General features: G+C 44.9%; 2 pseudogenes; one reads left to right on the forward strand and one right to left on the reverse strand.

Annotated features, from left to right (window-relative positions):
- Nucleotides 1–227: 227 nt before the first annotated feature.
- LOC132646076 (uncharacterized) lies at nucleotides 228–3,079 on the reverse strand (annotated as a pseudogene).
- Nucleotides 3,080–12,653: 9,574 nt separating this feature from the next.
- On the forward strand, nucleotides 12,654–13,767 carry LOC110544525 (speckle-type POZ protein-like; annotated as a pseudogene).
- Nucleotides 13,768–14,077: the final 310 nt, after the last annotated feature.

A 14,077-nucleotide genomic window follows, 5' to 3' on the forward strand; every position in this document is an offset into this window, starting at 1 on the left:
TCTTTTTATCCCTTCCCAGAGTTAATGCCTGGGTTAAAGCGATCAATTCTGCTCACTGAGCAGAAGTGCTCTCCAGCAACGCTTGGGCCCATACTACCTTGTGTCCATCTACCACCACTGCCCCTGCCATCCTCTTCCTGTTTTCCAAAAAACTGCTCCAGTCCATATAGTATGTCACCTCAGCATCAGGCAGAGGTTGATCTTTCAAGTCCTTTCGCCATCCCTGTTCAATCTGCTACAACCTGCAAATAATCATGCTCTGGGGACTGGATTTCTGGATCCGGCAATAAGGCAGCACGGTTTAGTCCTGTCGCCAGGGCAAAGGTGACTCTATCGTTATTCAAGAGCAAACCCTGGTAATGTGTCATGAGGGTGTTCGTGAGCCAGTGAACAGGTGGCTGCCTTATGACACTCTCAAGGGCCTGAGGAGCATAGATGGTAACGTCCTGTCCCAGAGTCAGTTTGTCTGCATCTTTTACTAGTAGCCACTGCTGCTACTATTCGAGGGAAGTTGGCCATCCTGCCGCTACTGAATCAAGCTTTTTGGATAGATAGGCTACCGGTCTCTTCCAGGGTCCAATTTTCTGTGTTAGCACCCCTTTGGCCATTCCCCGATTCTCGGCCACATAGAGATGGAAGGGTTTGGTCACATCAGGAAGTCCCAATGCTGGGGCCGACATTAAGGCTTGTTTAATATTATCAAATGCGGCTTGTTCATCCTTTCCCCGGATGAAAGAGTCGTTGCCCCTTGTAAGGGCATACAGAGGGGCTGCCATCTCGGCAAATCCCAGAATCCATAGCCAACAAAACCCCGCTGTACCTAAAAATTCCCTCAGTTGTTTAGTAGTCTGCAGAGGGGGAATATGAAATACAATCCCTTTTCTAGCCTCCGATAGCCATCTCTTTCCCTCTCTTAATATATATCCCAGATAACTGACCTGTTACCTGCAGAGCTGGGGCTTTTTTGCCAATGCTCTGTAGCCGAGCTCACCCAGCTCTTGCAGTAGCCGGTCGGTGGCTTCAAGGCAGCTTTCTTTACAATCTGCAGCTAATAGAATGTCACCCACATATTGGAGAAGAGTTACCTGGGGATTGGTGGCCTGGAAGTGGGCCAGGTCCCAGTGTAGGGCTTCATCAAATATGGTAGGGGAATTTTTAAACCCTTGAGGAAATTGAGTCCGTGTAAGCTGGCCCGAGACCCCTGAGTCTGGGTCTTTCCATTCAAAAGCAAAAATGTCTTGGCTGATAGGGCTACATTGAAGGCAAAAGAATGCGTCCTTAAGGTCCAGGATTGTATACCAAACCCTGTCAGGGGAAAGGGAACCCAACAGGTTACATGGGTTGGGCACAGTAGGATGTAAGTCCGTGACCTGTTTGTTAACTTCTCTCAAGTCCTGTACGGGTCGATAGTCATTGCTCCCAGGCTTCCAAACTGGCAGCAATGGAGTATTCCAGGCAGATTGGCACCTTCTGAAAACCCCTAGGTCAAGGAGCCATTGTATGTGAGGGCGGATCCCATCACGGGCGTCCTTAGACATCAGGTATTGTCGCACCGCGATCGGGGTAGCCTGAGTCTTCAGCTCTATCTGAACTGGGGGCTGTTTCTCTGCTTTTCCTGTTTCAGCCCATGCCCTGGGATCTCTCTCTAGCCACCAGTCAATGTCTTTTTCCAGACTTACCACCTTTTCAAACAGTCGGTATTCATCTTCCAGTTGAATTATCAGCACCTGAATGGGATCCCCTTTATTGTCTGTCACCTGTGGGCCATCTGAATATGGGCCCCTATCTTAGTTAGCATATCTCCCCCACTGTGGGTACGGGCACTCAGGGACAACTAAGAATGAGTGGGATACTGGGCCCACTCCAAGTTCCACAGTTCTTCGGGTAGTCCATGAATATTGTTTACATCCAGTGGCTCCTTGGACCCACGATTTTTTTCTCTTTTTTAGCTCCAGTCTTGTAACAGAACAGAATGCTGGGCGCCAGTGTCCACCAAGAGGTGGACTGGCTTCCCCTCCACTTTAAGGGTTACCCTGGGCTCGGGGATGGGAGCCGAACCCCGTCCCCCCTAGTCGCTATCATCGCCCAGGGTTAGGACCCGGGTCTCCAGGGCTCGAGTGTTCCATTTTTCTGGCTTTTTCTTCCTTTGGGGACAATCCTTGACTTAGTGTCCTTTCTCCTTGCAATAGGCACACTGATCTTTAGACAAAGGGACCCTCCAATTGCTCTCCCTATCATTACGACTCTCCTGCACTACGGTGGCCAGGATCTGAGTCAACTTTCTGTCTTGCCTCTTATCCCTTTCTCTTTCTCTCACTTCCTGCTCTTTCTGCTTTCTTTCCTCTTTCTCTTCTTCCATCTTCCGGCTGTAGAAAACCTTTTCTGCTACCTGCACTAAATCCTTCAATGACGTGTCCTGTGAACCCTCTATTTTCTGGAGTTTTCTACAAATATCTCTGGCTGACTGCTCTATAAAGATTATAGTCACCATTGCCCTATGCTCATCTGAGGTAGGGTCATAGGGTGTAAACCGGCGGTATGCCTCCATCAGCCATTCAAGAAAGGCTGTGGGAGATTCATCCGGCCCCTGAACTGTCTCTCTTACCTTATCAAATTGGTGGGCTTTTGAGCAGCCCCACGGAGACCCACCATTAGAGTCTGTTGGTAGACCTTCAGGCGTTCCCTACCTCCGGGTGTGTTGTAATCCCAGTTCAGGTGGGTGAGAGAAAGCAATCATCAATCTCATTAGGGAGGACGGAAGGCCTCCCATCCATTCCTGGCACATTCTTTCTCGCATCAAGGACAACCCGCCCCCGTTCCTCAGTAGTCAGGAGGGCCTGCAAGAGTTGCTGGCAATCATCCCAAGTGGGCTGGTGTGAGAATAGGACAGATTCAAACAAATCAGTTAGAGCTTGAGGATTTTCAGAAAGGGGGGGGGGGTATCGGTCTTCCAGTTATAGAGATCAGCTGATGAAAAAGACCAGTACTGAAGGGGTTGATTTCCATCGTCATCAGGGGGCCCATATGCCCGCAAAGGAAGGGCTGTGGAGCCTGGCTGAGCTGCTCTGCGGCTCTGCATTCCTGCCCATGGGACACTTTCCATTCCAGGATCTGGTGGCGACTATAGCGGTAACAAGGGACTGCTGGCGGCACTCTTACTTTCAGAATCTGGTGGTGATTGCAGTGGTGCTGAGGGACTGGCAGCACCCTGCTGCAGACCTGCTGAGGGATTAGTGGGGGAAAGAGCTGGCACATAAGAAGGTGGAAGGTCAAAAAGAAGGAAATCTGTATCTGGAGTAGCAAGTATCTTCTTCTCCTCCTTGACTGCACAGATGGCTGTCGGGGAGTCCCTGTGGGAAGAATAAAGGGGCACAACCAAGGAGGTGTGTGACAAACTACATCCTCCCAAGTCAGAATATAGGGAACCTGATCAGGGTGGCCCCTGGGTCTGGAGGGTCTTAATCTTGACAAAAAGGATCTTGCCATGGTAAAAGGTGCCCTCCGGTGGCCATCCAACCTAAAAAATAGGCCACTCCGAGGAGCAGAGAGTTTGGCATTTTCCTTTTTTAGCTTCAACTGAAAGGTTATGTACCCTATATCTCACATCCGAGAAATGACCAAGGGTGAGGGATAAGGGTGTTGTCACAGTCTGTCCCATAATAAAGTCGTCCAATAAGAAAATCAAAGAAGCAACAACGATAGAGACAAAGAAAACAAGACAGGTAATTAGACAAGGCTGCCCTTGTGGGTGGTACCACAGAATTCAGTTGGAGAGGCTGCCTCAGGAAGGCCATCTCCTACAGATAGGAGGAGGACCATCACGGACCTAGCCTACCCAGATGGAATTTGGAGCGTCCTCGAGTTCCCAGTCAAGTGATATTCTGACACGTCTGTCTATTGCAACAACTGATCAGATGACCAAAAAGGTCCAGATAGGCACCTAAACAGATACAACCAGAAATCAGACTAATCTGTTCCGAGCTTGACCACCGAGCCCTGTCTGATGAGGGTTTGGGAAGGGGCACGCTGTTTCCCAGCCAAACACACCAAAATGTAAGACCTGGAGTCTCACGGCTCAGGAGCTCAGGATCGCTTCCTTCCCAGGAACTCTCACAGACCACAACTCAATGTAAAAGCAAGAGGTTTTATTGCTATTGCGATAGAGTCCCCCCTCCAAAGATAGGAGGCAACCCCAAACATGCAAAGCACAGGGTTTTTATACCTGAAAATCAGATCACTTTTGCTCTATAGTTTACAGCTGGTTGTAGATAGTTTACAGCTGGTTGTTTCTCAGAACAGTTCACCCCTTTAAGAGCTATCTGCACCTGGCTTCAATTCAAATAATCACAGTTGTTTTTCTCATTCTCAGGTGGCCCCTCATTCCCAGGTGGTCCCTCACAGGCAAATGGTGGGAAATAGAAAAGATCATCCTGAGTGAGGTATCCCAGAAGCAGAAAGACACACACAGTATGTACTCACTTATAAGTGGATATAAGACATATAATATAGGATAATCACACTAAAATCTGTACACCTAAAGAAGCTAAGCAATAAGGAGGACCTTGGGTAAATGATCACTCCTCACTCAGAAAGACAATTGCGATGGACATTGGAAGGAGAGAATAGGAAACAGGACAGAGCCTACCACAGAGGGCCTCTGAAAGACTCTACCCAGCAGTGTCTCAAAGCAGATGCTGAGACTCATAACCATTCTCTGGGCAGAGTGTAGGGAATCTAATGATAGAATGGGGAGATAGTAAGACTTGGAGGGGACAGGAGCTCCACAAGAAAAGCAAGAGAACCAAAATATCTGGCCCCAGAGATCTTTTCTGAGACTAATACTCCAAATAAGGACCATTCATGGAAATAACCTAAAACCCCTGCTCAGATGTAATCCATGGCAATCAAGTATCCAAGTGGGTGTCCTAGTAAGGGAACAATGACTGAATCTGACATGAACTCATGGGCTGGCTCTTTGATCACCTCTCCCTGAGAGGGAGCAGCCTTGCCAGGCCACAAAGGAAGACAATGCAGCCAATCCTGATGATACCTGACAGGCTAGGTTTAGATGGAAGCGGAAGAGGACCTCCACTATCAGTGAACTTGGAATGCGGCATGGGAGGTGATAAGGGAGTGAGGGTAGGATTTGGAGGGAATGAAGGAGGGGGCTACAGCTGAGATACAAAGTGAATAAAGTATAATTAATATGAAAATTAAAAATTAAAAAAATTATCAGAAGACTGCTCTAATATAGATTTATAAATCTTTATCTACTGACTACACAGGATGTCCTGGATTCAAGTGTAGCCCCCAGCCTTTCTCATGATGAGGTTTTTTGTGTCTTTGTTTTTGTCTGTTTGTTTTGTTTTGTTTGTTTTGCTTTTGTTTTTAGGGACAGGGTTTCTCTGTGTGAAGAGTTTAAGTTATCCTGGGTATAACTCCATTTTGACATGAAGAGCCATCTTGACTGGGAGCTGAACTCAGGTACCAGGAAATATCACAAAATGTACACTTGGCAGACCACAAAGTAAACTCTCCTAGCAACAGCCTCCAGGAAATATTACAGAATAAATGCTTCATAGAAAATAGAGACAAACTCCCTGGCAATAATCAATGAAAATCTGTTGGGAATCGGCTGGGAAAAATCTCCCCAATGTGTCAGATATAGTTTAGAAGAATAGCAATTGTGATCATATGCCTTAGCAACTGTGATTCTGTGCCTCAGAGAAGGTCACCTTGCCCCTCTAACTTTTGCCCAATCTTGTAACACCAAGACATGTGACAAACACACACACACACCCCGCTTGTTGTCATGGAAACATGTGCTCTCCTGCTTGCTGTCATGGAAACGTGCTCTCCTGCTTGCTATCATGGAAACCTCTGCTCACAGTGTTTTCCTTTAAAAACCTTACTCACTCAGGGCTCGATGTCCCACTTCTCTACTGCTGTGTCAGTGAGATTTGGGTCCCAAGTTCAATCACTCTCAAAATAAAGCTATCTTGCTCTTACATCAAGTAATCTACTGGTAGTCTCTGAGGGTCCCGTGATCTAGGTATTAGATGTGTAGCCTTGGCTGTCCTAGATTCACTTTGTAGACCAGGCTGGCCTCTATCTCACAGTGCTCTAACTCCCTCTGCACCCTTGACTGATGGGATTAAAGGCATGTGCCACCATGCCCAGTTTTATAGTGAGCTTTTAAGCACAAAATTCATATTCTTCAGTTAAAAAGAAGAGTTAGCCAGAAGCAAAACTACAGAAGCCAAATGTTAGTCCACTTAGAGCAAGGTTAGAACATTTAGAGATTTCCCCAATACTATGGACTTTGATAAATTAGGCCTTTGATTTAGTGTTTGCAGATGGTGCTGTGTAAGTGCTAAATTTTACAGCCTGAATGGCATTTTCATCATGGAGACAGTTGTTCTTAGGGCCTACTAAGGTCTGAGGCCCTGTTCCACAGGTGTGCTATGAACAGAAGGGCCCCTCAGAGGTACAATGAGGCTGTCGGATCCCTTGGAACTGGAGTTACCAACTACTGTGAGTTGCCTCGTGAAATTGGCATTGGAGGCAAGTCTTCTGGAAGGGTACCCAGGATCTTTGACTGCTGAGCCATTTCTCTAACCCATCAGTTACTATATTGTGGATGAGGAAACAGTTAAAGACTGGTTAGTTCTCTAAAGCTTTGGCAGTTAGAAATATTTTGGCAGGAATTAAAGACATATCTGTGATTTGGTTCATGATTCTTTTTCGACAGCTATGTATGTTTGGCTGTCCTAGAAGTTGCTATTTCGACAATGTTAGTCTTAGACTCACAGAGGTGAGTATGCCTCTGCCTTCATAGCATCTGTGAAAGCCATGGAATACCATGTTATTCCTGATTCATGAACTTTTATTTAATTATGGCAACTACAATGTAAGCATTTTACAAAGATTGAAACGCTGGGTTTGTCATTCACTTTAAGAATACCAAAACTTTATTGCTCATATTATTATTTTGAAATTGGATCTGACTAGGCAGCTTTTGCTATCCTTGTATTCTTGATGTAAACCAAGCTGGCCTTCAACTCATAAAGCTTTGCTTGACTTACACTCTGGAGTGCTGGGATGAGATACCTGTCCTTTATGCCCTGAGGCAACAAAGTATGAGAAGCATCAGCCTCAGAAGCACAGTGAGATAAACTCCGTGTCATTACAGGACCCAGTTTTCAGTGAGAAATTCTGATAAGCTGAGAGAAAGGAATTGAAGATGTCTTAGGGTTACTATTGATATGAAGGGAAACCATAACCACAGTAACTATTTTTTTTCTTTACATGCTTGTTGTGCGTTTATTCAAGAAGAAAACATAAGCATGATTAGAGCATTTGCTATTCACTCTTATTATATATATATCTTCACTATGGGTAAAATTTATTGCAATTTTTGTTTCTGCTACTTTATATTTTATTTTGAAAATATATTTATTTAGTCATTTTACATCTCTATTGCAGTCTCCTCCCTTTTCTCCTCCTTGCCCCACTCTTCCCTCTTTCCCCTTTCCCCTGCTCCTCAGAAAAGGGAAGCTCTCCCACCCTCACTAATCTACCTCATCACAACAAATCACATCAGGACTAAATGAATCTTCTTCCCCTGAGTCCCCACTAGTGGAAACTGATCTAAAAGCAGGCAACAGAGTCCATGTGAGAGAGAGATTCCACTGTAATTGCTAGGGGACCCTCATGAAGACCGAGTTGCCCAACAAATACATATGTGCATGAGACCTAGGTACATTCCATACATGCTCATTGAATAGTGGTCAGTGTCTGTGAGCCCACATGATTCTTGGTTAGTTGACTCTGTTGTTGGCCTTCTTCTGGAGTTCTTTCCCCCTCCAAGATGCTCTGTCCTCCCCTACCCTTCCAAAGACTGCTGAAGCTCTACCTATTGTTTGGCCATGAGTCTCTTCATCACTTTTGGACACTGCTGGGTAGAGCTTCTCAGAGGACAGTTATGCTAGGTTCCTCTCTGACCCGTCCCACAGGTCTGTCAATGGAGATACTGAATGGGGGAGTGGGAATGAAAAGGGGGGACAACGGCAGGAGAGATGAAGACCAAGACAGTATTTATGATCAAAGTCTTTATTTGTTCAAGTTTTCCATACAACTATATAGGCAGAAGCGGAAGGAATGTAATTGCCTTTGGCAGGGTTACTAAGTGACTAGAAATCACAGGATGGCCCACCAAGATGTGCTAATAATGGTAATTTGGAAAGTTCCTCAGAAGAGTTACTTAGGAAACCCTGAGGGAGAGGAGGATTTAAGGCTTTTCAGGAAGATGATCTTATCAAAAGCCCCAGGTCAGCCAGGAATGCACTATTGTATCCGGGCAGTAGACCGGTCAAGTCAGATACCAATATTTAGGGGGCAGCAAGGTGCCAGAAGGCCCCCGACACCTGTCTGCAAGCATAACAAAGTATTGTTAACAGGGTCAATGGTTGGCTCTCTCCCACGTAGTGGGTCTCAAGTTAGTCAGTAATTAGTTGGTCCTTCCTTCAACTCTGCTCATCTTTATCACTGCACAATTTGAAGACAGGGAAAATTTTGAGTCCAAGGTTTTGTGGTTGAGTTGGTGTCCATCTCCCTCCACTGGAAGTCCTCCCTAGCTCTAGGAGCTGGCCACTTCAGTCTCCACGTCCCCTGCTGCTAGGAATCTCCACTAGACTTATTGCCACATCCTCCCAGGAGCCTAACCAGTCGAGGGTCTCTAGGTTATCCGAGAGATGACCCTCCTATCAGATTCCCTTCTTTTTCCAAGAATTCAGAACTCCTATCCTTGTTCTACCCCAACCAGATCCCCACCCTCATTCTCCTTCCCACACCCTCTCACACAAAGTTCTCTTTTTATCCACTTCTTATATGTATTTTATTTCCCTTCAGAAGGAAATTCAAGCATGTTCCCTGGGGATCTCCTTCTTGCTTGGCTTCTTTGGGTCTGGCAGTCATAGAATGATTATCCTGTACTCCACTGATACCTGAGTATATACCATGCATGTCTTTCTGGGTCTGGGTTACCTCACTCAGGATGATCTTTTCTAGCTCTATCCATTTGCCTGCAAACTGCATGATTTTCTTGTGTTTAAAGGCTGAGTAGTTCTCCATGGTACAAATGTACCACATTTTCTTTATCCAGTCATCAATTGAGGGGCATTTAGGATGTTTCTGTTTCTGACTATTATAAATAAAGCTGCTATAAACATAGTTGAGCAAATGTCCTTGTGGTATGGTAGAGCATCTTTTGGAAAAGAAATTATAATTATAACAGTTACATTTGGGGGCCCTAGCATGTCAGAGACTGAAGAATGAAATAACTGAGACTCAGGTGTCTCAGCTCCCTGTGAATTGCTGCTCCCACTCACCAAGAGCATGCTCTTGGGAGCTCAGAATTCACAGATTCAAGCTCCAGTACCTTCAGTAGCATACATTAGGCCATCAATACTTAGTTTTCATATTCTTGTCTGCTTGATAACCCTTGGCTGACTAAAGGAAGATGACCACATTGTTTGTTGCGGGGCCTCGAGCTGATAGGCCCCTTTATTTGTTTCCCTGATGACAAGAGTTTACCATGTTTTCCCTTGACACCAGAGCTAAAAAGACCCTTGAAGCTTTTGCATTCCATGGCAGCCAGAAACTGCTTCTGCTCTTCTACAAATGCCATTTTCTACTATTTCGAAGTTTGAAACTTCTAGTATTACAGTTTCTTTGGAAATGGCCAGATTCACCACAGTTGTGACACAGGGTGTTTTATCTCTGAGATTTCTATCTACAGTGTGTCCAGTGATATTGACATTATGCCCTAAGGGCCAGTATCAGTTCTCTCTCTTAACCATTGGTCTATTGGGGCTCCTTGTACTTTTAATGGTCTAATTGCTCTCTTACTTTCAATATCTGAATTTTTAAGTGGCAAGATCTCTATCAACTACTTTCTGGTTTCAGGAGCTGGTATAGCTCTATTGATGGCAGAATTCAGTCTCTATATAATTCAGTGAAGCCTTCTTCAGAGCCTTGTATTATCTTAGTAAAGGAGATAGTTTTTTCCCCTGACTCCTCAACAATGTCCCATACTCTTAAAGCTGCAGCACAACATTGTTCAAGTAGGACATTATCATACCCGATTTGCTCTTGTAAATCAGCATGACAACCAACCTTCACCAAACAGTTGGACTTTAACATTATCCTCCTTCCTATATCATATTGTTGAATTTTCATGGCTTTGTCCATCCAACACCGTAAACAGTGAAATTGTTGACCAGCTTCCAGAACACCAAACTCTTCAAATCATGGGAAATAGGTCTGTTTTCCATTGCCCAATTATTTAGTACTTGTTTAATGAATGGGTAATGCATCCCATACTTTAAAATAGACTCTTCAAAATGTTTTATATCTAGCATGTCTATTGGATGCCACTCCATCTTATCATAAGCTTGACCACCATCGTTAGCATGTATATTCACTTTGTATCTTAGCTCTGGTGCCACCCTCATTCCATCCCAATCCTACTCTTCCTCCCTCACTCATCTCCCATTCCCCTTCCACAATACACTAATAATGGAGGACCTCTTCCCCTTTCATCTGACCCTAGCCTATCATGTGTTTTCAGGACTGTGTTTTATAGTTTTCCTCTGTGGCCTGGTCACAAAGAGAACGATTACACAAAGAGCATCTACCCCTTTCTCACTCCAAGAATGAGATCCTTTATGGTCAGGGTCCAAGTTTCCTGCTCCAGAGGATTGCAGCTCTCCTGTAAGAGGCTACTCCCACTCTCCTAGAGCATGCTCTTCTGTGTACAGGATACAAAATTAGGAGCACATTTCTTGCAAAGGAGGTGGCTTGCATTGATTACCTGAAAACATTCAAGTGACAGATTTGAGCAAGAGAGTACCAGTTACTCTAAACCTAAAGCCACCTGGGAACCACTTAGTACAGATACTCTAGAAATCTAACTAGGGAGCCAAAAGTCAAAAGATCAAAGCCAATTGACTGATTCATGCTGTACTGAGGGATGAACAGCATTGGAACCAGACACACAAAAGAGCTGGGCTGGGAAATGCTGAGCTGATTGAATCACAGAAACTATTTCTGTGTTCTCTAGGCTTAGTGAATCTCTCCAAGATGTGAAGAACTGAGAAGAGGAAAAACAAAACAAAACAAAACAAAAAAAAAAAAAACAGATGTAGGCAGCATTTTACACATCACTTTACAGAATGGGAAACATCAGAAAGCCCAGTCTTGGGTACTGTTGACTAAATGCTGGAACTTTAGAAACCTGCATAATCTCTCATTACTAAGGCCTAGCAGAGGAAGCATGGCAGTTCTAAGGTTGAAGAGGACTGAATTTACCAGTGGATGTTGCAGAACATGAGGTGTTGAGTACCTGAATTCTATGACTGAATCGAAAAAACTTCAGGATATTCATAAACTACACCCTCAATTTGAGCTGGGAAAATATTTCCAAGGAGGATTCTCTGAGGGAAAAGTAGAAGACCAGCTACAAAACTGGGGGAGCCATCACACAGACTGCTTGTCTCTTTGGAATAAAAGGCAGAAAGAATGATCCCACGTTCACAGCTTCCTCCCTCTGCCTCCTGCACACCATATATGAGGTCTTCCTCCTGTCCTCCATGCTATGAAGACTCAGACCTCTGACAAGGTAGAGACAACACCCCTCCCTGATTATGTTCCTGGCAGGGATCAGTGTAACATCATCAGAAGGGTAAACAATAGCTGGACAGAGACTGACTTCATCCTTTTTAAGGAACATTGACCTTGGTAAGCACAAAACACTTGTGAAGTCCATTTGTGTTCCCAAAAGGAAAACTTCAGGAACTTAAACAGGAGGGCAAACTTATTAGAAGCTTTTTACTTGACATGAAGTAGGTAGACCCAGTTCAAATATAGACTTTTGAGGTAGGAAAAACACACACCATTAGTCCAGATCTTGGGGTAGAAGACACACCTCTAATCGGACCACGCCTTCTGCAGCAATCCTATATAAACACATGGAAGAAGGAAACCTTGGTTCTTTGCCTGCTTGCACTCAACTTGATAGCAAGTGGATCACTTCACTGTCATTAGAGGCTACTTCTTCAGATGTCTAGCATATACTGAAGACCACCTGAGACTTCTAGCCTTGTGGATTAAGTAAGTACTGGCTTTAACTATTGTGGGATTAGGTGGGATGCAGTTTGCAAGTCATTGTCATAATTCCCCTTTCTATATGTATATAGAGAAGTTCATTCTGTGCGTTGTTACTCTAGAGGACCCTGACTAACATCACAGGAATGAAATGGAAGTCTCTAAAATTTTCCACTCTTCAGAATTTTGATATGATAGCTAAATCTAGTTATTATTTACCTAAGTGTCAACATCCACACCACACACACACACACACACACAATTTAGCACTGGCTAGTGGCTGGTGCTAAATTCTCTGACTAATGTTCAAGTCTAGATAAATATTTTCAGAGATACAAATGTCCAAAGTCATAGAAAGGGGAACCTAGGAGAATTTGAAACTAAACTTGAATAATTATCTATAATTGTGTCATTCATGGTAAAGACATAAGAAATTCTAGCTCTTTTTGTGCTTGTTTTTTTTTTTTTTTTTTTTTTTTTTTTTGTCCAGTTTAACTTCTAAGCCACCTCCAGCAGATATGTCAGACAACCTGGCAGCTGAGAGCTGGGGCTCCACGCAGATCACTGTCCAGACATTTTCGTACAGGTAGACCATCAGCGACTTCTCCTTTTGCCTGGAGGGAATGAGGGAAGCCATTGAAAGTGCGACTTTCTCATCAGGAGCCAATGACAAACTCCAATGGCTTTTGAAAGTTCATGCCAATGGGAGCGATGAAGATAGCAAAGATTACCTGTCAGTTCACCTAGTGTTGCTCCGCTGTCCAAAGAGCCCCGTTTGGGCCAAGTTCCACTTTTGGATCATAAATGCTGAAGGAGAGAAATGGCAAGGACAGTGGGGCCAAATTGGCTTTAGGTTTGTGCCTGGCAAAGGCTGGGGATTCAAAAAATTCATCCTTAGAGATTTCCTGTTGTCCCAGGCAGAGCGCCTTTTTCCCGAGGACCACCTGACCCTCCTGTGCAAGGTGTACATAGTTCAAGACTCCTGCAGCATTCCAGGACAGAACACGACATCGGCAATCAAGGTTCCTTGCTGCTCTTTGATGGATGAGCTGGGAGCGCTGTGGAAGAATTCACCCTTCACAGACTGCTGTCTCTTGGTATCTGGTCAGGAATTCTGGGCTCAAAAGGCTATCTTAGCAGCTCGCTCTCCAGTTTTCAGAGCCATGTTTGAACATGAGTTGGAGGAGGGGCAAAAGAACCGAGTTGAGATCAAGGACCTGGAGCCTCAAGTCTTCAAGGAGATGATGGGCTTCATTTACACAGGGAAGGCACCAAACCTCCACACCATGGCCACTGGTGTGCTGGCAGCTGCTGACAGGTATGGCTTGGAGTGCTTAAAGAGCATGTGTGAGGTTGCCATCTGCAGGGACCTCTCAGTGGAGAATGCCGCTCACACTCTCATCCTGGCTGACCTCCACAGTGCAGAGCAGCTGAAAATGAAGGCACTGGATTTCATTACTTCATGCTTCTGAGGTCTTTGAGACCTCGGGGTGGAAGGTCATGGTGGACTTCCATCCCCACTTGCTGGCTGAAGCATTCCATGCCCTGGCTTCTGCACAGAGGCCTTTCCTGGAACCCCCTCTCAAACGCCTGAAGAGATAGATCCTAGCACCTGCTTCCTTGTGACCTACACCTGTCTTCCTGTGGCAGCAGCAACTGTTGTTATCAGCGACTCTCAGGCAGTCTCTGGTATTGCTGCCGTGTTTACAGCGAATCTGGGGAAGGACAGCATCATGGCTCAGGATTTAAAACTCCTGGGAAGAAGGTGGAATGCTATTCAGCTGGACAGCCCTGGACTCTGGTTTATTCTACCTCATATCTCCCTTGTTTCTGTACAGGTTTTAATAGTTGTCCCATGAGTTGGAAACTGAGATTGAACTTAGTTGATTGCAACAAATGCATCTCAACAGTG

The sequence above is a fragment of the Meriones unguiculatus genome, chromosome 10 (assembly GCF_030254825.1).
Source record: "Meriones unguiculatus strain TT.TT164.6M chromosome 10, Bangor_MerUng_6.1, whole genome shotgun sequence".
Taxonomy (NCBI): Eukaryota; Metazoa; Chordata; class Mammalia; order Rodentia; family Muridae; genus Meriones; species Meriones unguiculatus.